Source organism: Hylaeus volcanicus, chromosome 8 (assembly GCF_026283585.1).
Source record: "Hylaeus volcanicus isolate JK05 chromosome 8, UHH_iyHylVolc1.0_haploid, whole genome shotgun sequence".
In the NCBI taxonomy this organism is placed as follows: Eukaryota; Metazoa; Arthropoda; class Insecta; order Hymenoptera; family Colletidae; genus Hylaeus; species Hylaeus volcanicus.
This window is the reverse complement of record NC_071983.1, coordinates 9,845,954-9,872,696: the sequence shown is the minus strand read 5'-3', so window position 1 is coordinate 9,872,696 and position 26,743 is coordinate 9,845,954. Positions and strand designations below refer to the sequence as shown.

The 26,743-nt window shown below is 41.8% G+C and overlaps 2 protein-coding genes and 1 long non-coding RNA gene across 4 annotated transcripts in view; 2 read left to right on the top strand and 1 right to left on the bottom strand.

The window, feature by feature from the left end:
• The window catches only part of LOC128880965 (somatostatin receptor type 2-like), an 83,379-nt gene extending 68,860 nt beyond the window's left edge, over nucleotides 1-14,519 (bottom strand). Inside the window, exon 1 of the mRNA XM_054131576.1 lies at nucleotides 14,239-14,519. The gene's annotated coding sequence lies outside the window, so the exon portion shown is untranslated. The remainder of the gene's footprint in view (nucleotides 1-14,238) is intronic.
• LOC128880970 (uncharacterized) overlaps nucleotides 1-21,739 on the top strand; it is a 153,828-nt gene extending 132,089 nt beyond the window's left edge. Inside the window, exon 3 of the long non-coding RNA XR_008457952.1 lies at nucleotides 21,237-21,739. This is a non-coding gene — a long non-coding RNA (uncharacterized LOC128880970). The remainder of the gene's footprint in view (nucleotides 1-21,236) is intronic.
• A 4,874-nt stretch (nucleotides 21,740-26,613) lies between these two features.
• Nucleotides 26,614-26,743, top strand: part of LOC128880968 (uncharacterized) — a 105,458-nt gene continuing 105,328 nt past the window's right edge. The window contains exon 1 of one of the 2 annotated variants that reach the window (XM_054131584.1): nucleotides 26,614-26,735. The gene's annotated coding sequence lies outside the window, so the exon portion shown is untranslated. The remainder of the gene's footprint in view (nucleotides 26,736-26,743) is intronic. The other variant, XM_054131585.1, reaches the window with a different exon arrangement.

The following is a 26,743-nucleotide window of genomic DNA, read 5'->3' as shown; positions in this document are numbered from 1 at the left end:
CTTTACATATGTACGTATATATTTACAATCAAAGATTTATTTGAAAACATCAAACCTATCACTTAATTTGGACAAATTTCTTCAATAGACATAGAGGGCTTGCATTATAAATTATAATTCATAAATTATAATAAATATTTAGTTCCACAATCTGTTCACCTTTTAAGGGATCTGTACATGATATTTGTTTTCAACCATTTCGATATTATTCAGACCTGTACCACCTACCAACAACCGGCAACGACATTCCAGACAACGTTAGACATGGTATTACAACATTAATCCTCTGCACCTAATAATTAAAGTACTCTGTCAACTCCAGCTCGAGTGGTACAAAAAAAAGTCGATGGTTGGATACTTGTCCGGTGCGTCTGACTATGACTCGCTGTTTCTACTTGAGTCGACGTTCGTAGACTGTTCCTACGGGCTTTTATTATCACATATTTTTTTATTGTACGTAATATCCTGTATAATTAAAACACAAAGTGAAGTACTGGTACGAAGACCTTCTCTCTGTGCTTAAAGGGGATAGAAAAATAATTCCCAGCAGATTGTCCAAGCGTTTGGATTCTGAAATTATTGTCCTCGGTTCGTGCATACCGGGCATGCCACAGGACAACTGCGTCGTTGTAGGACCCACTCGAGTCACGATGCGATTCGAATGTTCCCGTGCGGGGAGCCGTGATCCCTTTTGTTGTAGGACACTCGCACAATGCCGAGGCAAGTGCATTTACGAGATAATTTCGATTGTTCCCGTCAGTCGGCGGGACGCGTTGTAAAACGAATCGATCGAGTCCTCGCCATCCTGTATTTCTGTTTCCGTGGAACCACTGTTCTCTTTCCGCTACTGATACCTTTCATGTCCGTTAACTCTCTTCGCCCCTCTGTTCTCGCCCTTTACTTTGTATATGCCATTCTCGCTCCGTTTTAATTGCTCTCGTTTTGACATTTCGGCTCTCTGCCTTCTCCCTTCCCGCATCGAAAAATCGATCAGCTTCCGGACAATTTGAATTAGAAAAGGTCCGAGCCCTTCGTTTCGGTTCGCTGGAGTCGGGGACCGTGCGTGACGTGTCCGCGTAATCCTTTGCCGCGAAATTTATTGCAAAAACACGCCCTTCGATCTCTATAAATATCCCGCGGTGTCCGTGAACGGGGTGCATGAGAAATCGACGCTTTTCCGTCCGATTTGCATTAAAATGAAAAAAAAAAGATAGGGCGACGTTCTGCAGCGCGCCGGAGATAAAATTGCTCGCGTCACCGAGCGTAATTCCTCGTCTGGAAATTTATCGCGTAAATATGCCAGCTTTTACAGACACTGCGACACACACGGTGAAAGTAGAGTTGCGAGTTCGGGACTTTCGTGTTTTCAATTTTGTTTTTCGTACAAACAACCTGGCGCTGGTTTTCAAAGTGATAGATGGCGTACGTTCTCCTTGGTAGGATTCTATTGGGTCATCTCGCGAGTTCTTGGCACTTACTGTTTTGCTATTCGAATGAATATGTAGAAGGTAGTGTTGTGAATAGACTGCAGATGTTTATGCATTTATTACAAGTGTAAATATATTGGGATATGTAGAAATATATAGACATATAAAATATAAAAAATAAAACACAGGCTACAACAGTTAGACGACAAAACATACTCTAACCCTTTGACTCTTTAAGTTAATACAGGACTTTGTATATTTTCTTCGAATTGGATCTTAACGCTTACTTCTCTATAAGAATATTTTCCTTGGATTTTGTTTGTTCTTTAACACTAGGTTTACGGAGCACGATCATTTTGACCCATACCAAATCCTAATAATCGTTTATAGCCAAAATTCCTTAACACGAGCCTCGCTCGTTGCTCACTGGTTGCAGTCCACATAAAAATATGAATCTGCATATATATCCGCAGTATACTAATTAACTACTACAGTAGCTGCAAACGACTGCTGCTTTATATTCCTGCCCCGTTTCCGGCGCGTCTGACTATGACTCGCTGTTTCTACTTGAGTCGACATTCCCTTCGCGTTCGCACCGGTTCACAAATTTGTCTAACCCTACCTTGTCATCGCGTCAAAATCTATATCTGTTCTTTCTCGGTCGGCGATAGAGAATCGTCTCGCACGTGACGCGGCGTCCCCGTGGTCCTTTGCCGCGAAATTTAATATACCTGGTACTCGAGCAATGTTTCATCAACGAATTCCGACTGGACTTATCCTTGGCTTAGCGACGGAGTGTCCCGCGACGCACAATGGATTGGCCCTCGGCGTTCATTGTGTCTGGTGTAGGGCTAATAAGAGGGGGAGGAGCCCTCATATCTCGCGTCGCGACGCGTGTGCCTCCCGTCCACGCGCGTACGCCGCGCTGACGGAGGGAGAGGGCGCAAAACAGACGGTTGGAAACCCACCTATGGATACCTATATGCGGGTCATGGCGCATGTCAGGCCCGAGAGGGTGCGGCAGCGGTAACTCGAGGACTAAACCGCGTCAGGGCGGATCCGTCCTTTTCTATGCCCCGATATCACGTTGTCCCTTGTACTCGACTCTGACAAATCCTCCGTTCGAGCGGGTTCTTCTTGTCCGTTAGCGTTTCCCTTTAACGTATCTATTGAAAATGGGGCATAACGAAATATTAAATTTATTAATTAAAAGTTTTGATTTTATTTACTGAAATGTCACGAGTAAACTGAGAACTTTTCGCTACGTGGAGCTAGTCTGGATTGACAGACAAACGTTACAAGTAAAAGGTAGAAAGAATTTCTAGCTTTATACAATGCAGTTTTCACGCATCTTTTTAGCCTCGGAAACTATAGGAAGGGTCATCAATGGGACTTGAGAGGGCTGGCCATATTCTACACTTTCTCTTTTCTTATTCTGTAGTGACAAATACAGTCAGTCCCATAAATATTCGTGCCCTCTATGTCTATTGTAGAAAGTTTAATTTAAATGATAGGTTAATGCATAATGTTGATTCATGTACATATTTATAATGCAACATTTATTTGGAAACATCAAGGCTATCATTTAATTTAGACAAATTTCTTTAAAAAACATGGAGGGTACAAATACTTATGGGACCGATCCTATCCTCAGTACATTTATTTTTCTAGGAAAATAGAAGATCGAATTACACTAAATATTCCAACCGTCTCCGAATCGCTCTTCCCAATTTCTTCCTGTTCCTAGCCACGCATCGATTCTTAATACGTCGATGATTTCCTCGCCGATCTATCCGACTGTAGATCGCGGACACGGGTATTTCACGCGAACCAGCTATCGCGGGTGATTTTGTATTCAATCGTTTCAATCGTAATGGATGCCACTCGCTACGCTCGACAATTGTATTCCTCGTGACGCTTCGCGTGATGTCGCGCGACCTACAACCATGAGTCGCGTGCAATTTACAAAAATCTATAGCCGTTTGGGATTGGATGGAAAGGGAGGTGGAAGAAATTGCTTTCGTAATGGTCGTTTCTAACCACCATTGGTTAAATTGCCTTGATTAAAATTGAAAAAGGTTTCGAATCTCTACGAAATTTTATCAAATATTTGCAACGACGTATAACGCTCTCTCATCGCGAAGCTGTTATCTGTTAGCGTTGCACTCGCAGCCTAAAGTTCGTTCAGAAACTGTTCTTTTTTGCGCCCCAATTTATCTGTTCTTTTTGTAGCTCTCAACTCGCAGACACTTTCGACGTGAAGGAGAATTGCGGGAAGCTTTCGCTAACCCCCGTTGTTTTGGAATATCGTATTCCTCCGAGGCACTTTGTATCGGCGCGCAGTCTGACCCCTTTCCTTGGTTTCCGCGCTGTATTCCGGCCGACTAGCTTTGCTCCACACTGCTGCGGATCGAAACGGGCTAAGCGCGTTTCTCTCCGTGCGTCGAATATCCTTGCACTGCTCTGTACTACTCTGATCTACCAGGATCATCCTGTCTCTTCCAAGGTTTCTTCGATTTTCGCCAAGCTTGCTCCGGGTGAAAACCAAATCGAAATCCACCGATAGTGGATTAATTAATAAATCCAATGTTCAATCACCGTTTGCACTTCAAAAATACTTCTCCAGGTTCTATCGAGCCCCCCGTAAAAAAATACACTCGAGTCTTCAAACGATAGGATTCCATCCGTGAAATTATTTCAAGAAGTATCATACGCTTGAAAATTACGAAATACAACAATACTCTGAATAAAACTGGTATTTAAGTCAATTTGTTTCTTCCTTTATTTATTTAAATTGGCTTACTTTTTAGTTAAAGTAAATTTCAAATAAAACACTTAATAGCGTTGGGAGCTGCTGTTAACGAAATTGAAATATAATTCGGAGTGCAAAGGGTCAAGCCGAAACAAACTTATTTAAATTATTACTGGTTGATTTACTGCATTGGATCTAATGGTAGTCACCTACTTGCGGCGCAAGTATGGTCTCCTAAACTGTCGAGGAAATCATCAGCCGTGTCGAAATTATCAGCATCCAGCTTCGAATCTCGCGGACGCCTATTCGATTAAAAACTCGTGGCCGGAGGAGAATTCTCGACGACGTCGGATATCGAATTAATGCAAATTCATTCGCATGTTTATTCAATAGATAACTCCGCCCGATAGAACTCGCTCGCTAATAAAGAAGACCTTCCGCGTTCCCGGCAAGTTAACGCGATACCGCCGCTGCTCGCTTTTCGAAGAGACAAACGGTCGAATACACGAAGGGGGGAAGAGCAGTTTATGAGAAATCGCCGGGGAAATGTAACAGCGACGCCTGAGGATATCGCATCGTCGGCAGTCGTCCCGCGTAGTTAAGCGTCTCTGTGCAGTCGAAGACTTCGCAAACTTCCTCGAACACGGCATCCAATCGTTCGTCTTATGTTTAACGTTTTCGACGATCTGCGCGAGTATACTCGTCAAATTATTTTGTTTTTGTCGTGCTCAAGACTAGTTAAATCGCATGAGCTTATTGTTAATGAGTTAATGAGTTAACTCGCCTTGAGCTCTTTCCTATTTAAAAAGCTCATGCGATTTAAAGGCATTGTGCTGTAAAAGTGTATGTTGTTTGGAATTAAAATATGTATTATAATTTTGGAACAAATATAAAGAAGAAGAAAAATAGTCCAATCTGTATCGACAGTCTTGTTAATTTACTTCAAAATCTCGAATGATTGGTATAGTGACTCGAGACGTTACTTAAATAGACAGCAGGTCAGGACGGATTCTTTGATAGGTTTTGAAATTAAAGCTTCATTCTTTCGCTTCACTGCAGTCCTCGGGCACCGCGAAAAGAACGACGTTGACGCGTGGAGGCAACGAACAAGCCTTTGATCCGATACGACGGAAGAAACATCGTCGACACAGCTTTCCAAGCTATGATCCTCGTGGCATAGCGACGTTTTCGCTCCAAAGTATTGTCTTTTTGCTCGCCGGAGTCCTTTCAAGGAAGATCTTTGATCATGCGTGGTTCATCTCTAGTAAACCGCTACTAAACCGAGCTGATAAATAACGAAGCTACTACACTACCTCCAACGTATCTTCATGTCGGGAAAGAATAACACCTCGTATTTGTTCGAAATTTGTTAACTTTCCGATACGTTGGAAACAATTCTAGAAATCTGTCGATAGCATCCAGAATCTGAGCAGCGACGCACGGTCGTCGCCGTGTTTTGTAACGCCACTCTGCTTTCAAACGACAAAACATAGGCCTTTTAGTGTTTAACCCTCGAATGCCCCAAGTTTCAAATTCGATACCGGACTTTTAAATCGAATTGTGCACTCGCAATAGGTTTGGTTTTAACATTTAGCTGCATGTATGTTACCATAATGTTCTTTCGAACAAAAGTTAAAAAAATAAACGCCAGCTGTCAAAATCGTTCAAATAATAAGTACATTGATATTTTTTTAAATTTAATTTGGAAAATCAGGCTTCTAAGAGTTCACAACCATTGCTCGACGCACAATTTTTGTATGCCTCTGTATATAAACTATGAAACTGTCTCCAAAGTTTTATTACTCGCACGAGTTGAAAAACGACGTTGCTATGATAATACACAGCGTACCTTTACACTTTGAAAAAGCGACGTCAAGCTCACGTTTTATTAATTCCACGAAACGCAAACAATACAGGGTTGTCCTGTTCCTTTGTCGTCGAGTGTAGGACGCGACGGTCTGCAAGGTTACACTTCTGGTAGACATAATTCCCGGAAACTATCTCAGAAAGCCGCAGGCACGTTCTCGTGTTAGCCTGCAACGAAATCTGTCCAAGACGTCTTCGAGTTCAAACGTACGTGTTTCTGTTTGGGGGTTTACGACGTGTTCGTTGTTCCACTGTTTGCGAAGCGTGTGTCTCGATGCAAAGGGCTAATAGAGTATTCAATGCTACTGGAAGCCGAACGAGAGGTAGACACCGACACTGGGAACAGTGGAATCGAGCACAGACATCGTATCGAGAACTCCCGTATTTTTAATGGTCTTTAAATACGCTGCGGGTCGCGACATTTCGATACGTTTTCGAGCGACGTGCATATCAAGTAGCTTGACGTTTATAGAACGTAACTGGTATCTCTAATTGCGAACTTGAAGTGATCGTGATCGCAGAACAAAACGTCAATCGCTAGACAGGATAGGCAAACGAATTCATTGAACTATTAGTCAACGTTAATGTAGCCAAGTTTTTTTTGGTATTCTTTCAAATACTGATACATCTAATCAGAATATATCGGAATGGTTTAAAAAAAAAATAACATGTATACATCCCTTAAAAGGAGACAGAGATTTGCGATTAGTTATTATTAGAATATAATGTGCAAATTAAGACAACACGATGCTCGATGATAGCGAATGGGTCGAGCGACCTACGAATGCTTGGCGAAGGAGTTTTGTTTATATCTTCGATCGTTAACAATTAAAAACAGTTCGAATTTCAAGATAATTGTGGACGACAAAAATTCAGACCTGTACCACACACCAAAAATCGACATGGACTTTCCCGACAATCCAACAAGTATCCAGTGAACTTAGAGCGATCCGTAGGTATTTGCCAACGTAACAAAAGTTTAGAGTTGTTAAACACGTCGCAACAACCAATCTTTCCTCTGTCTGATCTGTACGTGCGTTTCGAGTCGCAGGGAGATCGTCGTTCTCAGACGCTGCCGCAAATCTTCACGTTTATTCGCGCGACGAATGACGTCTCGCGGAAATTCTGTCAGCAGGAAAGGAACAAGCACGTGAATAATTCATAAGCTTATGACCGACCGTTTTGCAGCGTTCGCGTTATAAATATTGCACGGAGTAACCAGCGGAGCTGAAGCTCCGTGTCGTTACGGCTTCCTCGCACGAAATTTATTTATAAGCGAGACGTCGCTCCGACTGATCGATACCGGCAAAAATCGTTCGCGAATGGAGTCCTGCCTCGTCGAAATTCTTTGCCGCCTCGGAAAGCTTTAAAAGGACAGCGGAATAGCGACCCTTTCTTCACACCCCAACCACCGATTCCGAGGGGGTTGAATTGACTCGAGGGGCCCGTCTGTGCCTCGAGCACAGGATTTTTCGCGACTAAATCGAATTTGGGATGCTTCCTTGAATCGTAGGGGTAGAATCAGACGTGCGAAGGTTTTAAAAAGAATCGTGCGTTCAAAAAGTTCTTGAGCTGATAATTTGATTTCTAAACCTGTCAAAGAATCTGTCCTGGCCTGATGTTTAATTTAAATATTAGGTCGTCCTAGAAGTTCATCCCACTTATACGTCTGCTATTCGAATATGAAACATACTCTTGAATGTTATAAAAAAAGGTAATCTCTCTCATTTTACAATATTTTCTCACCTTTCTGACATAGTCATTATAACGTCGCTATAACGTTTCTGTAGTTTTTTAATTAAATATTGGCACGGTCTTCAGCACGATTATGGAATGACTTAATAATATCTCGAGCCACTGTACAGAGTTTCGAACACTTGTGTCTTTTTCGAGTCATAATATGTTTAGATTACAACACATTGCTACTTTGTTGATTTGTAGTGTTCGTGTCGTCAAAATTATTCAACTTCTCAGCTTTACACGCGTGATTTTTCGTGTTCGCTTACGATAGAGTCGACACTTCACCCCTGACGACGAGCTGTAAAATCGAAACAACGTGGGGAAAGTCTCGATGACCCTTGCTTTCAGCGTATTTCCGCGAAAGCTCGTCCCAAAGCGAGCCGATCGTTAGAGCTCGTAGGCAGTTGTTAAAATAACCGGAATTTTTCTAACGAACGTGGAAATAAAAGACTGGGTCAGTTGAGGAAATATCGGCGCAAAGATTTTTTCATAGATAATGTTCCATTTTTTTGTATCGCGTACCCCTCGGACAATCTACGTTTTAAATGGACGGAATCGATACGCGGTTTACCTAATTTCGTGCGTTGTCTCTATATTCATTGTGTGCCGATATATTCGATGCAGATGATAATGTTGTCAAATTAACACATTGACCGCCAAATCACTCCATACGAGTGGCAAGAGATTTCAATGAGGAATAAATAAATTAATTCTGAAAGTGAGTTGTTGACAAAATTTAATTTTGATAGGATTGGTCAATTCTAAAAAAGTCGCAAAAATAAGTGCTACCATTGATGTTAGATTACATAATTTTTAAATGCATAAAAACTCATAGGAATTTTCACGATTGTTAGTCAGGCAGTCAACATATTAAATATACAGGGATTACGAGGTAAATTCGAGTGATCATCGTGCGATGAAATATACTTTTCGTGTAACTCTTCGAAGGCTCGACTAGCTCTCTCGGTCGATTGCAAAATGTTTCCAGCTCTTTTATTTCCTAAGAGTCTTCCGGAATATTTATTCCAACTTTTCGCATTGCTGAACAATCGTCCTCTTTTCCCTTGGAATCATACGTTATGGTTCGAGAGAGGAACGCGTGATTCATGTTTAATAAGCGAGAACACACAAGGGTGGAAGGAAAACCTGGCCAACCTTACACCTCGGTCTCTATAGATCTTTTCATCGCGGAGTACATTGCGCGAAAACATGCACGGTGCTCGGTCATCCCGCCTTCCTCCTTTCTTCCTCTGTCGTTTTCTGGGTCGTTTGTTATTGTGCTCGCGAGCCTTGTCGCGGGATTTTTTTGTGCGCCTCTCTATTTTTGTTCTCTGGTTATTGGACACGCGCGTCGGGGCACGTTTTCTCGAAGCGGTGCGTGTGTCGTCGGACGCGCGACGTCTCGTGCGTGTGACGGATCGTTTTCGACATTTGGCCCGTGTCGTCTCCGTTAATTAGATTCATGACTGTAAAACGCGTAGCCGTCCTCGACGGGAGGTAACCGAGTCGGTTGCTCGAGGCTACGTTCGCGTTAGAAGTGGAAAAATAAAAGTGGGAACCGGGGAAACGATGAAGATAAATGTTCCCTCGTAAACCAGCCGCGTGGCGTCGAATGATCCACGCGTACGTATCGGATGTCGATCGATCCGAGGACGACGATAAAATAAAAATAGAAATTAGCATCGAACTTTGATTTTTCGGGAATAGTTTGACAACTCTGAACTTTATGCGACGCGCCATTTTGCGACCGACAGAACCAATTATGCGATCGACAATTAAAAAAAAAAGGTATTTTCATATTCGGCCTTCGGACTCGGTATTGAACTAATAAAGAGGAAAAGGCAATCAGTTTGGGAGGCTTGGTAAGCTACGGAGGGGCATGAAAAAGGAATTCCCAATTAACTCTCATAATCAAACGTTTACGGTACAATTATCAAAGGAGCGACGATATCGAAATCGTTAGGGATGGCTTAAGAACTTTAGACGAAGACTCTTTAAGAAAACGAGACAATAAAGATCGCCTGGGATGGAAACTCGAGGGTAGCAATCAGGAGTTTGTTTGGAATATCCGTTCCCCGGGAACACATTGTTTCGTTCTATGTAAACCATTGATCGTGACCGAACGTCGTTTTTTTTTTACGTAAGTGGTTCTAGGCAGACTCGCGACACTTCCAATATCCTGGTGTACACGATCAAGGAAAAAAGAATGGAGGGACGAGTGGCCTCAATCCGTCGATGCTTTACCAAGATTAAGTAAATATTCATCGTGTCGGATGTGTTGCTGTTTCCAATTAATCGAGGGTAATGCGTACTCGTGCACGGGCACGTATCTTCGATCGATTGGGAAAAGTATCTATGAATTACGTAATACGCTCTCGAGTGCAGTCCACGGTGTTATGGACGGAATCGATGATGAAGGTGGGTGCTGAGTCGTCTCGAAGGTTAAAGAAACGAGAAAGAAGAGACGGATGTCGGCGTACGTTCCATAAATTTCAAAATCTCGTTATTATACGTCGCGAACTGAACAATACGTTTATCTCGACTTCGGCGAAGGCTCGCGATCGATCCATTCGCTGGAACGAGAATTTACAACCTCGCTACGTTTTTGTTCGTTGCTAAAACGTTTTTTTGTCAGAAATTTATTGAATCTACTAAGAGAATTTATTTACCGTCTCTACAAAGAAATTAGACGTAAAAAGTGAGTCAGGTTCTCGTGCAGGAGGACAACTAACGTAGTATGGAACATTGGATTCCAAAGCTTGTAAAGACACGAGTTTCTTTTCAAAATTAACAACCTTGTTGCGTTTTTGTTCGTTATTGAAACATTTTTTGCCAGGAATTTATTGAATCTACCAGGAGAATTTATTTACGGTCCGTACAAAGAAGTTAGACGTGAAAAGTGAGTCAGATTCTCGAGCAGTAGGACAACTGAAGAAAGTATGGAAAATTGGATTTCAAAAGCTTGTGAAGACGCGTTTTTCTGTTCAAATTGAATTATGTTTTTCTATATTAAGTACGTGCTACTATGCGCTCTTACAATTTGGGACGACAAAGACATCAAGTAAGGTAAATAAGTACTGATTTAATCAAACAATGGGGGACGTAGAAGTACGAACGTTCCATCGATACTATACACAGTGTAACTAAGCATCATGCATCGAACGAGGTCAAATTCATCTTACTCACGACTCCGCAGAGATGTGAGCGCGATACGTTTAATGGAATCATCGGTGTCTACTTATAAAAGACGATCCGTTTGGAGGGGTGGATGGCTGAGTGTAGGCTAACAAGAAACAGGTCTGTCGCGTTGGCGACGAAGATCCTCAGGTGGCAGGCGCCGCCAGAACTCGTAAAGTCGGTCAGCATCTAACGATTTCGCGTCAACATCACGCTTTCGACGTATCGTTCGATCAACCCGAAACTCCCACGTTTCCTCAAACTTCGTCAGCCACGGATATTGCACCTTTCTTTTCCAGTGGACGACAGGACGTCGAGCGAGATTTTCATAAGAACGTCGGAGTAAAGACCAACGTCACCTATCCTACAGGCGCGATTTGGACTGAATCGTGACCTCCGACACGGTTAAGTAAATATGCATTAAGTCATGCGACCTGTCGCGCGACTCGTGATCGATCGTTCGTGTCGCGCGTCGGAGTGGAACGTTGTAATTATACTCATAAATTGCGCGAAGCTACGAATCCGTGGAGTTAAGGTGCGTTTACGCGATAGTGGCTATAGCATGAGTTCTACACTCGAGGAAGTATAGTAGTTTATATAGCGAGTCAACACTTTCTTGGACACGGTCAGTCCTAGAAGTATTCGTACCCTCTATGCTTTTTAAAGATATTTGTCTAAATCAAATGATAGGTTTGATGTTTTCAAATAAATGTTTCATTATAGATATGTACATGAATAAACATTACACATATATATTTTCATAATGAAAAATATTGTATTTGGAAACATCAAACCTACCATTTAATTTAAACTTTCTACAATAGACACGGAGGGTACGAAAATTTATGGGGCTGTATAAATAAATGTACCGCATCTAGAAAGTTTATCTCAAATGGTTCGCCCGCGAGAAAATCACGAAGCTTGTCTTCAACCTGGTTAAAATATAGTGGACCCCTTAAAAGAATAACCCATTAATTTTGAGCACATTATAGGCTCTCGGCTTCTTTCCGTGATGATTGCAGACCGTGCTTCTTTTGTTCGCAAAACGCACAATTCAAAGGAGATTTTCCGCGAGGAATCGTAAATCCCACGTTCGGAGTCCGTTTCGCGACAAGCGAAACGAAGGAGAGATTCCATCGAGTAAGAGTGACGCATTCGCTCATCCGGATTACAATGTCTAAAATGGGGGAATCGGTTGATCGGATTTTCAGGGCGGGATTCGAAAAGGGACCTTTCCTTTGCCTCCGTCGATCGAGTTATCCGGGGACGTTCACGAGATTATTATTCGAACCGGCACCGGTGGCGTCCTCGTTGATTTTGATAAAATTAGGTGGCAGGCATTAGAGTTGCGGACGCAATCACATTTTCACGCGAACAAGGTTTTCCGAAGAACGAACGTCTCGAAGGGAATACGCGAAACTCGTTAAGAAGCTATTAATATCTACGGTGAAGTTGATGGATGTGAAATTGGTTATTCGATTGCGCCACCGCGACAATCTTCGTAGACTATCTGTTCGTAAAGCTAACTCGCAGTGTACTATTAGGTTTTACTCCATTTTTCTTTGTTGTTACGTGTTCATCGCGCCGTAAGGAAACAGTTAAACGAATCGCCGAGTTTCTATATTTTTCATGGAGCCCTTTGCTGGAATTAATTCCACCATTGGAAACTTCCGTCTGGCGGACTGTTTATCTCTACGCTCGAAAAAGTACAATTCTACTCGCGCTTCGAAAATCGTAGCATCCTCCTACGAAATGCTACCTATAAAATAGCTATAGAGGAAGGATCAGTGCCAGAAACTAACAAATAATACTTATCGTCAGGCAATATTCTGCTACGAGTAATAATGTCATTTTTTATACTCTTTCTGAAAAACTGTTCGCTAATCACGCCCTACGGCGTGACGGCTACGAGTGCAACTACCTCATTAGGTCATCCTATATTTTAATGGTACTCGGAATAAAACGAAATAAAAATAAACATCGTGACCGTCCCACGTAGATCTCGTTAGCGACTACAACTTTTTCAGAGTGTATGCAATATCGTAATATAATAACTACTTACAGTCAGACCTGTAAGTACTCGTACCCTCTACGTCTACCGAAGAAGTTTGTTTAATTTAAATGAATGCTTCATGTTGCCAAATGTACTTGTAAATCTATACATCGGTGATTTTCATTCATTTCATTCATATACATATTTATAATGGAAAATTGATTTGGAAACATGAAGCCTATCATTTAAATTAGACAAATTTCTTCAATAGATGTAGAGGGTACGAAATACTTACGTACAAATAACTTTTATCACGTAAATTTTAATTTATCCTCGGAGAAGTATCTCCTTTAACTGGCACAAATAAACTAGTTGAACAATTGAATTGGAAACGAAAACTGTACCAACTTCGAACGCAATATTCGACAAGAAAGCAGCCTACGTAAGTTTTGAAATAGTAGAAGTAGAAGTAGAATAGTGGTAAAGTAAATATATTTGTGCACAACATTGGATTTAATCATGAATCTAGATAAACTAAGCTTCGCGTAGGCTCCATGCGTCGTACTGATTAAACGATTAGGCCATTCTTCACCCTGGCTGTACAACGCGCAGACTAATCAGCGAAAGGGTCAACGAGGTGGCGAGAAATTATAGAACCCGAGGGAATCCTGTATATCAGGGTTTCCAGAATTTTTCTCACTGTGGCGCAGTTTGTCAAACCATCATGTAACCGCACCTTGTTGATAGTCCGTTTTATTTAAGCATATCGTTTAGGTATTCCTTCTATTCTCAATCAAGATCCAACGCTACGTTGAATTATTTGGTGTCTTGTAGACAGCACATAGGGAGAAAACACTTGTGGATTAAAGGCTACTGAGCAATACACACGGTTCTTCGCGTATGCGAGTCTAAGACCACGATTTGAGAAAAAAAGATAAAAGCTGCTTTATATTGTTTCGAATATTTTGCCCTCGATCTCCCAAATCACGAGTGCCTCGTGATGTACGCCTGGTCGAAATATACCTGGCTTTACTACCTACTCAAGAAGATATACACAAAAATTGCATTCCATATTTACAAAACCATTATATGATAATCAAGTTAAGTGGTTGACTCACCCCCTGACGACACTACACCCTCAGCTATTACGTTCTACCGTTACAACCCGATTTGTTTCGACCAAACGTCTCTCAACCCTGAAAATCACCCGCTGAATTCGAGTTTCCCACAAACGTGCAGTTTTAACGCGAAGCGCAACACGTTAACGATCAATTTACCCTTACCTTCTCGTGTCCTCTTCGTTCGGAGAAAAAACGGATTAAGCTCTCCTCGGCGTCCTATCGTTCGTCGATGGATCGCTGCGAGATGTCTTCGGTGGAAGAAACATAAAGTTGTTTCTTCGAGTGCGAAGCGATGCGTCCCGGCGCTCCGCGGCGACAACAGTGTCACGTGTACAAAGGGTGGACGCTTTACGTAGCGCACGGCCCGGTCGAAATTCGCGATCACGGAAGGAACGACGAGAGGAGCCGTGTCGTCGCGACGTGTGGACGCGCACTGCTCGAGAAACGCGGCACGATCACTGGGCGTCGCGACGACGACAACGTACGCCACCACGACCACCACGACGCCGACGTCGTCGTGTGCTACTAGGCGTCGGTGGTCCAGGGACGTACGGCGGCTGCGCGAGCGCCCCCGACGACTCTTCAATGCCGCTCGTCCGATTAAATTAAAGCCAGACTCTTGGCTTTTCCTCTCGCCTACTTTCTCGGACGGGCTCGCGACCCCGCCGAAGAGGAATCGTTCCCACCCGCGGGGAAGGCTTCGAGCCCACGTTACGAGAAAGAAACTCGCCTCCTTTCACGTACGATCGAGATTACCGTTTTTCGAGCAGCTCGTGACACCCGGAAGAATCACCCGGGGAACACTGCTTTTCGCGAACCTATCGCTTTGAATTTCTTTCTCGAGCCTCGAGGCTTCCTCTTGATCCCATTGCCCGAACCCCAGGCTTCCTCGTGCGACGGTTTACGTTGATATCCTCTATCGAAGTTGTCCACGTGTCTGCCAGCGATTCATCAACCCTCGCTGGTTTTTAGCAAAATGACATGCAGTGGAACGTCGATTATCTCTTTGAAGTTAGGTGCATTAAAAGGTATCACACCTTTCGCTTAACTTTACTATTTTATTTAAAGTTTTTCATCCGTGTGGCAATACTATGAATTAATGATAAAAGTGCAGTACGTGGAATCAGAAATGTATAGGTACAAGTCAAAGCGCGTTAGCAATTTATCGACACTGTTCTTCTGTGCAGCATGAATTTTATTTTTATTTTATAATCGTGTGCTTCAAAGAGTTATCAGATTTAACACTAAACCTACCACTGCCGGTCAAACGAACGTTTCAAACTTCTGTGTACATTTCTTATATACAATATACGTATTATTGAATTTAGTATTACGCATTTTTGCATGCAACTGAAAAAAGTGTCTTTAAAGCCAGTCATTTAGTGAAAGGTTTAGTGTTAATAAAGGAGCATGGATGGTAATGATAGAATAATAGAATACTTTCTGTTCGTTCTTGATGTTGATCTTTAAAAAGCAGAATGTTAACGTCGATACTAAAAATCACGAATACTGACATGTAGTATAACTATTTAATATATGAAAGGCCCAGAAAGTTCGTCTCAAGTAATACCGATTAGTAATTCTTGCCACGCAGAGGTTGTTGCGAACGGAGATCGAAAGGGGCATTTGCAAAGTTCAACGTTACGGTATTTATGCTATTTATGCATAATTGATTATTAATGAATTTTGATTGAGTTTCAAAGTAAAATATTACGAAGTCAACCTCGTGCAAACTTTCAACTCGCAGACTCGCGGCAGCGCGATTAATTCTTGAAGTCATGGAACTGTGTACGACCCCTGCATACCGTGATAACGTGAACGTTTTGTATGTAACACGCTTCCACGGGGGTATATTTACCTATAAAGAACGGTTATAGCGCACACTTACGTCCTGATCAATCCGTAAGTGATATAATACCAGTATTTTTTCTCTCGTGACATTTTCCAATGGAGCAGTACTTTTAACTGGCATCAATCAATATCGAACCTATCATTCACCGATAATAAATCGGTTTGTGTAACTATAGCTATGACACACTTTTCAAATGCGAAAGCTATTACCCGACTTTATGTTTCACGATAAATGTAAGGGCATTACGGACGTTTTACCTCATCCTGAACGTACAACTAGGTTCAATTTTAGATCGGACGATTACACGGTATCTGATATGAAACGGTGTGCCGTTTGCCAGTGTCTAAATCGTACCAAGCTAGAATAAATAAATAAACATTTCCGTATGGTTTTGTTTGAAGATTTCGAGGCACTCGTAACCGTTGTTGCATTCCGGCAGTAAACCGCGTCTCCTCGGGCGAAACGCGCTCGCCCGATGCATACGGAACGGGGTGGCTTTTCAGAACACTGAAAATTTCACGAACGCAAAGTGTCCTCTCCGTTTAGGGAGCATCGTTCAACAAAGTTCCAACCAGCGACGCTGAAACGATATTCCCTATCGACTATCATCCCATCCGAAAATTCCCCGCTGCACCCCCGCGATTCTTTCTCTGCGCTCTGTACCAAACGTGAATTATGGCAGTGTTTCTCAAACTTTTCTGACCGTGGCCCACTTTCGCGGAGTAGGTAAACAACTTCGCGAGCCCCTTGGCTTCTACCATGATGGGTTATATTTTATCGTTATACGCGTGCTTACAAACGTGGTTCCCAAACGCAATACGGAGGACCTTCGTCTGATTTCATCTAAAGATTATGGATAACAAGGTAAGAGAAGCTGTGCAAGCTTGGAAAAATAGCAGTTCGGAGATGCAACAAGGAGATCTCATAGAAACTTGTGCCAGAACATTGAAATGCTGAGAAAAATGAGAGCTACTTACAAAATGATGTTTGTAGATGAAGACGAATGGAAGAAGGCAACGATCGGAGAGCATGGGCTAAAGATTTCATCTTGAAAATAGTTTGGTATTTCAGGGTGTCTAGAGTCAGATAGAAAGAGTAAGTATCTGTGACAGTCAAAGCGTGAAACGAGTAAAGCATGGTTCAATCTGAGTATACAAATATCAACACCTTCCTTTCAAAAATAAAATCAGCGTCAGTCGAAGCGTAAAACCAGCGAAGCTGAGTATATAAATGTCAACAACTTCCTTTCATTATTATCGCCAATGACTACGTTATCCACATTCGTGAATTCAATGTTATACTCGTGACACATTTTAGAGCACGTGCAAGAAGAACGAGCCATTGACGTACAAATGTTTGAGAATATTAAGCGAGAATGTCCAGTCGCATCGGTCCGGCGCGGTGGCCAATCGAGAAATCCACACCAATGGGGCACGGACCGTACTTTGAGTAAGATTGCCTTATGCAAATCCCTGCAGCGGGATAATGGTGCCGTGGCGACGGCGGCGGTATCCGTGGCTCTTATCTGCATCCGCGCGATCGCACGATACCACTTTTCTCGGCCCACTTCCCCTCGATCGTGGACAGAGGGAATCGATAAGTCACGTGCTGTCGTCCCGGACGACGTCGGCGAAACGTGACCGAAGATAAAGCTGGTCGTCGAGACGTCTGCGAACCGGTTCACGGCAAACCAATCGAAAATTTTACGACGATCATTGAATTATTCCATCGACATACTGCACTCCATTACGGTCGAATATGTGTTTGAGGCAGTTGCATACAAGCTTTCCTCGATTAATAGAAAACTGTGTAAAAATAGACAAACTTTAACGATTTGTTCCTGCTGTGATAGAAGGGAACATGGACATCTAGGGAGTTAAAACATCTGAATACTATATCTGAGTTCTCTGAGTGAAATGAATACATGCAAAGTTAGGAAGGGATGGTTGTCAATTGTATGATAGGAATGGTTAGTACGGATTAAATTATACGGATACTGTAGCAAACGAACGGACTATGATTGGTACAGGATACAGCAGAGATAGAAAATCCATCTCCGTTTTGGACCGAGTTTGGATCATTCTATGGACAGAGGAGTCGATTTTTCTATCGATTGTATCAAACATTTCTGCAATGCAATATCTCTATATTGTATTCTATGCGAATTGTACGAGCTCGTGTGACGGATTACGGTACATTTGATTCCTTTAGCAATGCGATTAATTAAATCCGTTATATTTGTATGCATCGACGTTTTTATTGAAAAAAAAAATTCTTTTTATCGCTACATTAATAGAACACACTCATACATGGATTACCTTTGTGATTTAGTAAACGCTAATTACAAGTTCGCGGCCATTAGCTCGCTATTATTCACGACGTGGATTGTTCGAACAATCTTTTGTCGCGAGTAATACCGATTTTACCGGGTCTCACAATCAGGGTTCAGAATACCATAAGTACTCATTGTACTTAGTGGTAGTGAGAAATTTGTCTATATTTTAATATCTATTGTTTCATTTTCACAATTTCCAGACATGGCTAAAAACACGTTTATACTATAGAGATGCAGACAAATTTTTGCGACACTGGGTATGCACTGTCCAAGCAGGAGGAGATGTAAGAAAGTGCTTGCTCAAGCTCTTAATATAACAAAGTGCACATGTGCGAAGGTATGCATTAGCGGATGTTATTTCATTAATTTACGTTTTCATGATGAAAAGTAAATTTCCCTGTTGATTTTTGCAGTCGTCTAGCAACGCTACCAAATTTTCACTCGCGACATATTAAGAGCCACCGTATATTTTAGCATGCTTGAAAGTACTTAATCAATTGGGACAAAAACTACAGAAACTAGATACTAAAAAACTTGGAGCCCGCGATTAATCGAGGGAGGACAATTTCAGCTACCTCGACGCTCCCCGAGTCGATCTACAATACGATCCAACTTCGCTGAAGCGTTTTGTCGCTGGAATGATTAATCTAAAGTCGAAGTAACGGCAACGACACAACAGGGATGAGGACTCGATTGATCCAGAGCCGCTGGAAATCGAATTGCGTATGCAATGAAAAGCGAAGGGTGCAAGCGAAACGCTGACATATCTTGTTGTAACTATTCGAGCCGACAACTGTTGACGTAATAAGAATTTGTCTCCTATCTTGACGTATCTCGAACATAGACTCGTCGTTGGCTTGATATACGTCGAGCGTTGTACGAACGGTGCAAGTCAGGCAGAATGATTCAAGAGTCGCTGTACCGAGACTGCGATCGCGGATACGAAGCTGACGGAAGCATTACTTTGTCTCCGTCTCTCGTGTAACTATTCATTCGATTCCAGATAAAAACCAGGGCAATTTACTTTCCCGAGTAATTACTTCAGCTTCAGGTATTATTCTACCGATCGTCCCCGTTTTCTTTCGTGCTCACTTTGAAAGCACTCGAAGGAGCGTTTCGATTTCTTGGAATCTCGTTGCGCCGTGGAGTCGAACGTCTGCGTTGAAATGTGTAAACGTTAATCCTTCGATGGTCGCCCTCTCGAGGAACCCAACGATTTATCGAAGTGCTTTCTTCTCGAAAGCTGAAGATCGTGAAAGATTTTCAATCCTGCAGAAAACAAATCTTGGATGTCCTAGTTCACTTATAAAAGCAATAAAAAGAGTTTTACTGACGAGTATTAGCGTAAGATAGTGCTGGATGTCCTTTAGTATAGTAGGACAAACTTGACGTGAATTTAAATGAAGGCCTAACTAGGACCATTGAACGCACCTTGTTTCTTTATTCTCGCTGTGCGACATCCATTTATGACAGGGGCTCTACACCGGGCAGGTTGAACTTGATAACTTCATCCAAGCTTAGCCATCTCCAATGTTAACATATTCGTAGGATCATCGTGTTGCTTTTGCTTCTGTGAAACGCGTCCTCCGTGTTATTCCGTCGTCGTCGTAAATCTGTTCCTCCGTGAACTATGGAACTTTTTCGTAGACAAACCCCGTGCATCGAGCCGAATGGAGATTTATGGGGACGTGTCCTTAATAAATGCATCGAACGGAACGGATGTAGGTACAACCGTTGACACGGATTCGATACATCGTCGAGGTAAGAGCTCGGTGCAGGATAACCATTCTTCATCGCAGCACGTTCCTCGGTCTCGATCGTCGGTGGCCGATGGCTGCGCGACACGAGTTCGAAGAATCATTACAATATCGATTCTAAAATGAGTTGGTAACAGAGTTGGAGCGATAGTCGGGTACTTCGCGATTACTTTTATGGTGGATTACTGGAAGCAATCGTTGTAGCCATTGAGTAATCAGAATTGAGATTAGTCAGCAATCGTTGGATTGCTGTAATTAGCCACAACTCGTGAGTTACCTTATTGTGGAATCCAAGTCGAGTGAAATCCAATCGTCGAGTTGCAAGATAATTGATTAATTTTGAAAATAATAAACACTATTTTTGTATCAATGAAATTCGCGAATCAAGTGAATATATAAATCTACTACGAGCTAATTCTACTTCTACGTTCGATCCCGTTTGAATTTATTTGCTCTATCGTTTAGTTAGTAGACATATGTTTTCTACAAGAATGTTGAGCGTTGTCATTAACGATCCATTAATATATTATCGATTCGACTGTAATGAAATTGATGGACAAGCATCGTCCACTCTCGTAACTGCGCGTCGTCGATATTTTACAGCAATATTCGCCTCGATATACGACACACTCCGACATTTTTATGCTGCTTTTTCGCAGCAACTTCGCTCCTCTTTCATTGATCGCGTAAATTTTTCGTCGGTTGAAATTTATACTAGACAAACTCGCTGTTCATGCTTCTCGAGATCCTGCGACCAGAGTGTCGATCAGCTGAGATAAATTTGTCCAGTAGATTGGCGAGTGTTCTGAATGGATAGAATAAAACTGCGTAAAACTGTTGCATTTTTGTAAGCTAGACAAATCGAGAACCATAGTGTCTCAAAATAAAGTATCAGTTTATTGACTTTCTGTCTATAATTTTTATTACACGGTTATTTTATGCGTTCGTTGCTAAATCGTGATTACACTCTGTAATAATAATGAAACTGAAGAGTTTCACGGATGTCGCGGACAATTTTCAGCCAATCTCTCGTTTATTCGACGGACAGCTTCTCGAGATCCACCCTTCTTTCGCCAGCGAACGATCCCTTTTCCGTAACGGCGCGAATGAATTACAGCCTCTCGCTGTAATAACCCCGGAACACCGTTCTATTATGCACATGTAGAGGCGACCGTGCGCACACAGACACCTAACAGTAATGGGATGGAATTTTCAGGGAAGGTTAACCGACTGACCTGGAAGCCTCCAATCTGGACGACTTCCTGCGCGAGCAACGCACGGATATACGCGCGCAATCATCCTATCCATCGGCCAATTGGATGGCTCACCTGGAAATCCGACGAATTTACACGAGCAGACTCCACGTCAATAGTAAAAAAAAACAATTGAATCCGCCATAAAACGCTGAAAGGAAGAACGAGTAACCCTTTGTATCGGAGGTCGACAACTTCTACTGACGTAAGCCACATTAGGGTGTTGAGGTTTGTAAGGGTTGCCAGTTTTAATTGCACGAAATAGGGAAAAGAAAAGGTGCAAGTAGAGATTAAAAATAAATGAAATTCCTTAATGTTTGTTTTTTATGTGAAATAATAAACACTACAGAGCTAGAAGAGTTAATTTTCATCTTCTGTTCCTGTTTACCATCTACTCGTGTAATGTGTGCTTCGTCTTATAGTATTCATTTATTCCCGGTAAAACAAACGCTTGTAAAGATGTGCATAGTTGAACGAAGTAATCGTTATCGCTGCGAGACGGTAGATTTTGAATGACACGTGCATTCTGATAGCGCTCGTGCCGGTGTATAATATCGAGGGGAAGGATTTTATGCTGGCAGCTAACAGCTCGATGAAAGCGCGAGGCTCGTATGCGCACAACGGGCGCGTATTATTAACAGGGAGGAAGATCGTTAAAGACTCGGTGCCGAAATCGGCCGAGCATTACGTGCTGCCGTTCTCGTAATAGACTCACTTTCTCGCGGGAGTGTTACTTCGCTATGAACTTAGCCCCTACTTTGACTGCTCGTCCGTGGTACTTGTAATTCCCTCGGAAATTCTTGGGTACACTAAACCCATTACAGCTGGAAAGTTTCCTCGTGAAGTGTTTGACATCAGACAGGAACAATATGTTGCTCTACCGCGTGGTGTACAGATTACTACAGATCCGTATACACTGTATACTATACACTAACTATCGAATTTCCCGTGGTACTGAATCTCGCTTACCCTCCACTACGAGGACCCACAAAGTCGGTTAGGTTCGTGACAAGATAACGCTCTATGGAAGTTTATATAAATAAAAATCGTTGCGGAAATTGCTCTGTATTTGAAATACTTCTTTGCGATTGAACTTCTGTGTTAATCACTGCAAATTCTTTTTAAAAATGTCGCGAGACAAACGCTGAAAATGCTTCAATTTAGCTTCAACATTAATTAATGCACCGACATGTGAACAATTGGGAAATAATTTCTTTGTTAAAGTACGAGGTAAAATGCATGCAAAATGTTAATAACGCGAGGTTCGTTCGATGTATAAAGTGGATGACGTCACGTTGATTAACACATGAATATAATATGACCATTAACCAAGTACAACAGACAGAATTTATAGGTGTTCAAAACAGCGTGTAAATTGCATAATTTAAACGTGTTTGTTCGTTGTTTGATATTTGCTCGTCCGCGAAGTATGTACCTATCTTATTGATCACTCCTCAAATATGAACAGTATAGAATTCATGATTTGCGAATATTACCAAGCACTGGTTCTTCGATTTACGTGGAATGTCTTCGTAACAAGCTACAACACAAACAATTTTTAACGTTCTTCTTCTTTTGGCTCGTAGAATCGCCTTCTGTAGCACCTTCTATAAACAGGTACATACTTTGCGTACAAATAATCCGTTTTCTCTTATTTCCGTTCTTTGTCATCTCTTATTTTCTCTATCAAAAGCTACATTCCGGTTGAATAAATAAATAAATATTTCCGTGGATCGTAAAGTACTTCCAGCTCGGAGCAGTGGTACCACATTCCAAGTAGGCACTCTCGACAAAAAATATTTCAACGGAGACGAAGAACCATACACGCGGTGCACCGAGCGTGAGGTTCGAGGTTACGCGTCCGCGACACATTTTTCCGCTCGCAATTTAACCATGAATAATTCACCCCTACGAAACGCAAAAGTAAATTCATCGCCTTCCGCGGATGGACTCGAAAGAGCCAGTCGTGGATTTACTCTTGCACTTTATCTCGTGAATTATTCACGTTCGGATTACCGAGATGCCGTTATACGGTCAGCGCAAACATTTGTAAGGGAGAATTACGTATTCGTCGCTGGCGATGTTACGCTGTCTACCGGTCCTGTGTCCGGAACAAGGCGGACGAGAACGGAAGCGAAGAATAAAAAACGGTGACGGCGATGGAACCTAGAGCTAATCGAGAGTCGAGTTACGTCGACGGCGAACGAATCATCCAGCGAGCAGAAATACGACCACGTCGATACGTCGAACTGTGTATATTCCGCCACTCAGCGCGTGTATACTATTGCAGAAGCTAGAGCCGGATATAACGCTTATCTACGGATTTATCGATCCTTCTGGCGTCGGTGGACGCCGATACTATGCGTGGCTACGACCGAGACAACTGGTGGAGTACTTTGCAAATATCTGTCGTCCGTTGAAATCAACCCTTTCTAAGGTCACGATCCTAAACATTTCAGGGGGTAATCAACCGTCAAAGTATTACAAATCGATCGCTTTTAATAATTATATACGTTACTCCAGATTTATGAGAAAGATTTGAGAAAGTGTACTTTCCACGTATAGAAAGCAGAATCCCTAACAAAATTTGTTTTTATTTAATTAAATAGTATTATTCATTCGCTTTAGTATTTCTGACTAATTTTTTTGCGATTCTGCTTGTTATACATTTTCGATAATTGCCTTTAGCGGACGTACATACCCTCTTCGATATCCTTTGTACTGTCCAGTCGATTCAACCGTTTCGCCACTTCCAGAGAAAAAAAGCAGGAAAACTAATACTGATTCGAGAGGTCGCGATATCTCTCGGATATAATACAATGTCCATTTAGTAAATCAATCCACAGACAAACTGAGACTTCGACAGATTGTATTTCTCTATATGTTCTCTCGTCGCTATTCCAACCGACCGGGGAGACCTATCTTTTATTGAAGGCACAAGCTATCATCGACAACCGACTGCCGTGGTCGAAGAAACATAAAGGCAATTCAACGAATCGGTGTTATCACTGTACACGATATCCACTGCGTATCGTTGCTATAAAATAATAAGTTTAGACATTTGGATTTGTCCAAAGATATATTAAATGATAGTGGAAAGGAATTAATTTCCGCAAGAAGATGGGCGAATAAACAGAATTATACCAAGTGACCCTAAATCGAATATGAATAACATAAACATTGGTGAGGTTTCCAGCAGCTTCTAAATATCAATATGTTATCAAAGGAAATGCAACACTCCATCGGATGTATGTGCATAATACATAATATCATTCGTAACCAAATATAGACGAACGTCACTCATATCAAAGTGTCACGGACTCCTAGTGGACTGTACGTGTCATTCAAGTTTGAGTGACACGACAGTCAACGTGTTAATGTGCGGGCTACATTCAACGACTCGTACTGTCGAATTCGAAACAATCGGGTGAAATTTGGACATAATTTCATTATGACTTCTGATGGAATTGCTAACTGCGTTAGTGCTTCGACGTTTGGAACGGACAGAATATTACTATTTTCTCTACTATTTTACCTATGAAATCTTCTGTACTTTATACAAAGTATCTCAGGGTATATTAACATTTTTACTTTGGATCTCTTCTTCTAATGTGTTTATCAAAACCTGACGTTTCCACTCTACCCTTCTCCGTAAGGTTAACAGCCGTTGATCGAAGAAGTCCGAACGTAGAGTGGTTCGTGGCCGCAATATATTATTGACCGACGTATACGTCGTTATGTGTAATATCGAGAATCATACGAACCCCGTGAATCGAGTTAATGTTCATCATTTTATTCGGCTCGCGGCTAATGAAGCATTCAGGCCCGACGAAAGGGGTAGGAAGATGGAGCTGGCTAGGGGTGAGAGGGTGTAGCACGGTGAAATAGTTCGGCAATCAGCAAGCTCTAGAAAACAAGAGGGAAGGCCGGAGACGAATTGGAACTGAGCAGAAGTTCGCGCAGACTAATTATAGGAGTCTATTTCGTTCGGCCTTTAATTGCCCGATTACGAAGGACAAAGGGCGTCCGCCTACAATGACCGGGTAAAAGGATATTAACTCTGGTATTTCGAGCATTGCCGCAGTTATTTCGATACCATCCTTAATCGCACCACCGCAACAACCTCGCGTTTGTTGAAGTCCCTTCCGTAGCCAGATATGCATATATGGTAACGCAAATAAAATTCTACGGATTTGATAAACGTGGAATCGTTCGTTATTGAAATAATGATTGCGATAAGATTTCGAATATTTAATTAGAAAGTCTTGTTTGATAAACGAGACATCGAGAACGGTATGGATAATGACCACCAACTAATCCTGTGGAAATGAATATGGAAATATCGAGAATTCGTGAAACCAAACTCCGGCTACCGGAGGTTTCATTGCATTTTTCATTCTGTTCTCTTTACAAAATATACAATTGTCGGTGGAAACGGCAAAGTTCGTAATAACGCTACGAGTTACGGTACTATTCCACGAATCATACTCAACGTTTCAACGAAAACGTTAATTGAACAATGGGCCATTTTTCAACGAGTGGATACTGTAGAATTTTACATTCCATTATTAAATTTCGTTCGAATGCAGTTTCGAAACGTTTTGAAAAATTATTACGCAGCATTGCGTACGTGCAATACTGTACGCAGTTAGAATGTAATTCTAAATATTTTACGATAAAATGCTGAAAATTAAACAAAAAGTTAAAGTAAATTCAAATGAATGGTTGATCAGGTTATGAAAAATTTATATTCTATAAATTACGAGCTGTTCAAGTTTTATTTTCATGAGCTTCAACAGTATTTTTTTGACGAAATTTTTATTTAAGGGAACAGAAGAGCAAAACATCGTTGACTTCGTTCATTTTCAGTGTGATACAAACAGAACTACTTGCCACTTTGATTAATGGAATACTAATCATTAATAATGAAATGCACTAAGCGCTTCTGTAAAGAATAGTAAATACATATTTCAAAACTGCGCGCGTTTATCGAAAAGATGACACAACAGCGTTTGGAACTGCTAGAACACCATTGGTAGAACCAAATTGATCTGAGCCAATGAGAATCGAGCCCGCGAAACAGAGAAACCCCAATCGAGACGAAGTAATTGCTTATTTACAAGCGGAGTACAATTAGTTTTTCGAAATATTTGATTATATATTATACTAGCTATTAGTAATGATATTAACCCGTAAAATAAATGTAGATTTATCGATCAGATGACAATATTTAGAAATACCAGAACATCATTGGCGGAGAGAGATTGGTTTCAGCCAATGAGAAATAAGCCCGCCAACAGCGTTCCTCTGCTCGGGTGCGCAGTAGTTGCGCAATAACTGCGCAGTGCAAATGGCGGTGAGAAGCAAGTGTGAAAGTACGCTATGAATTAAAAAGTGAAGCGTCTGCAGGAAATTAATTGACAACACCCACTTTTAACGAAAATCGACGCAACAACTAACACGTAAGTGT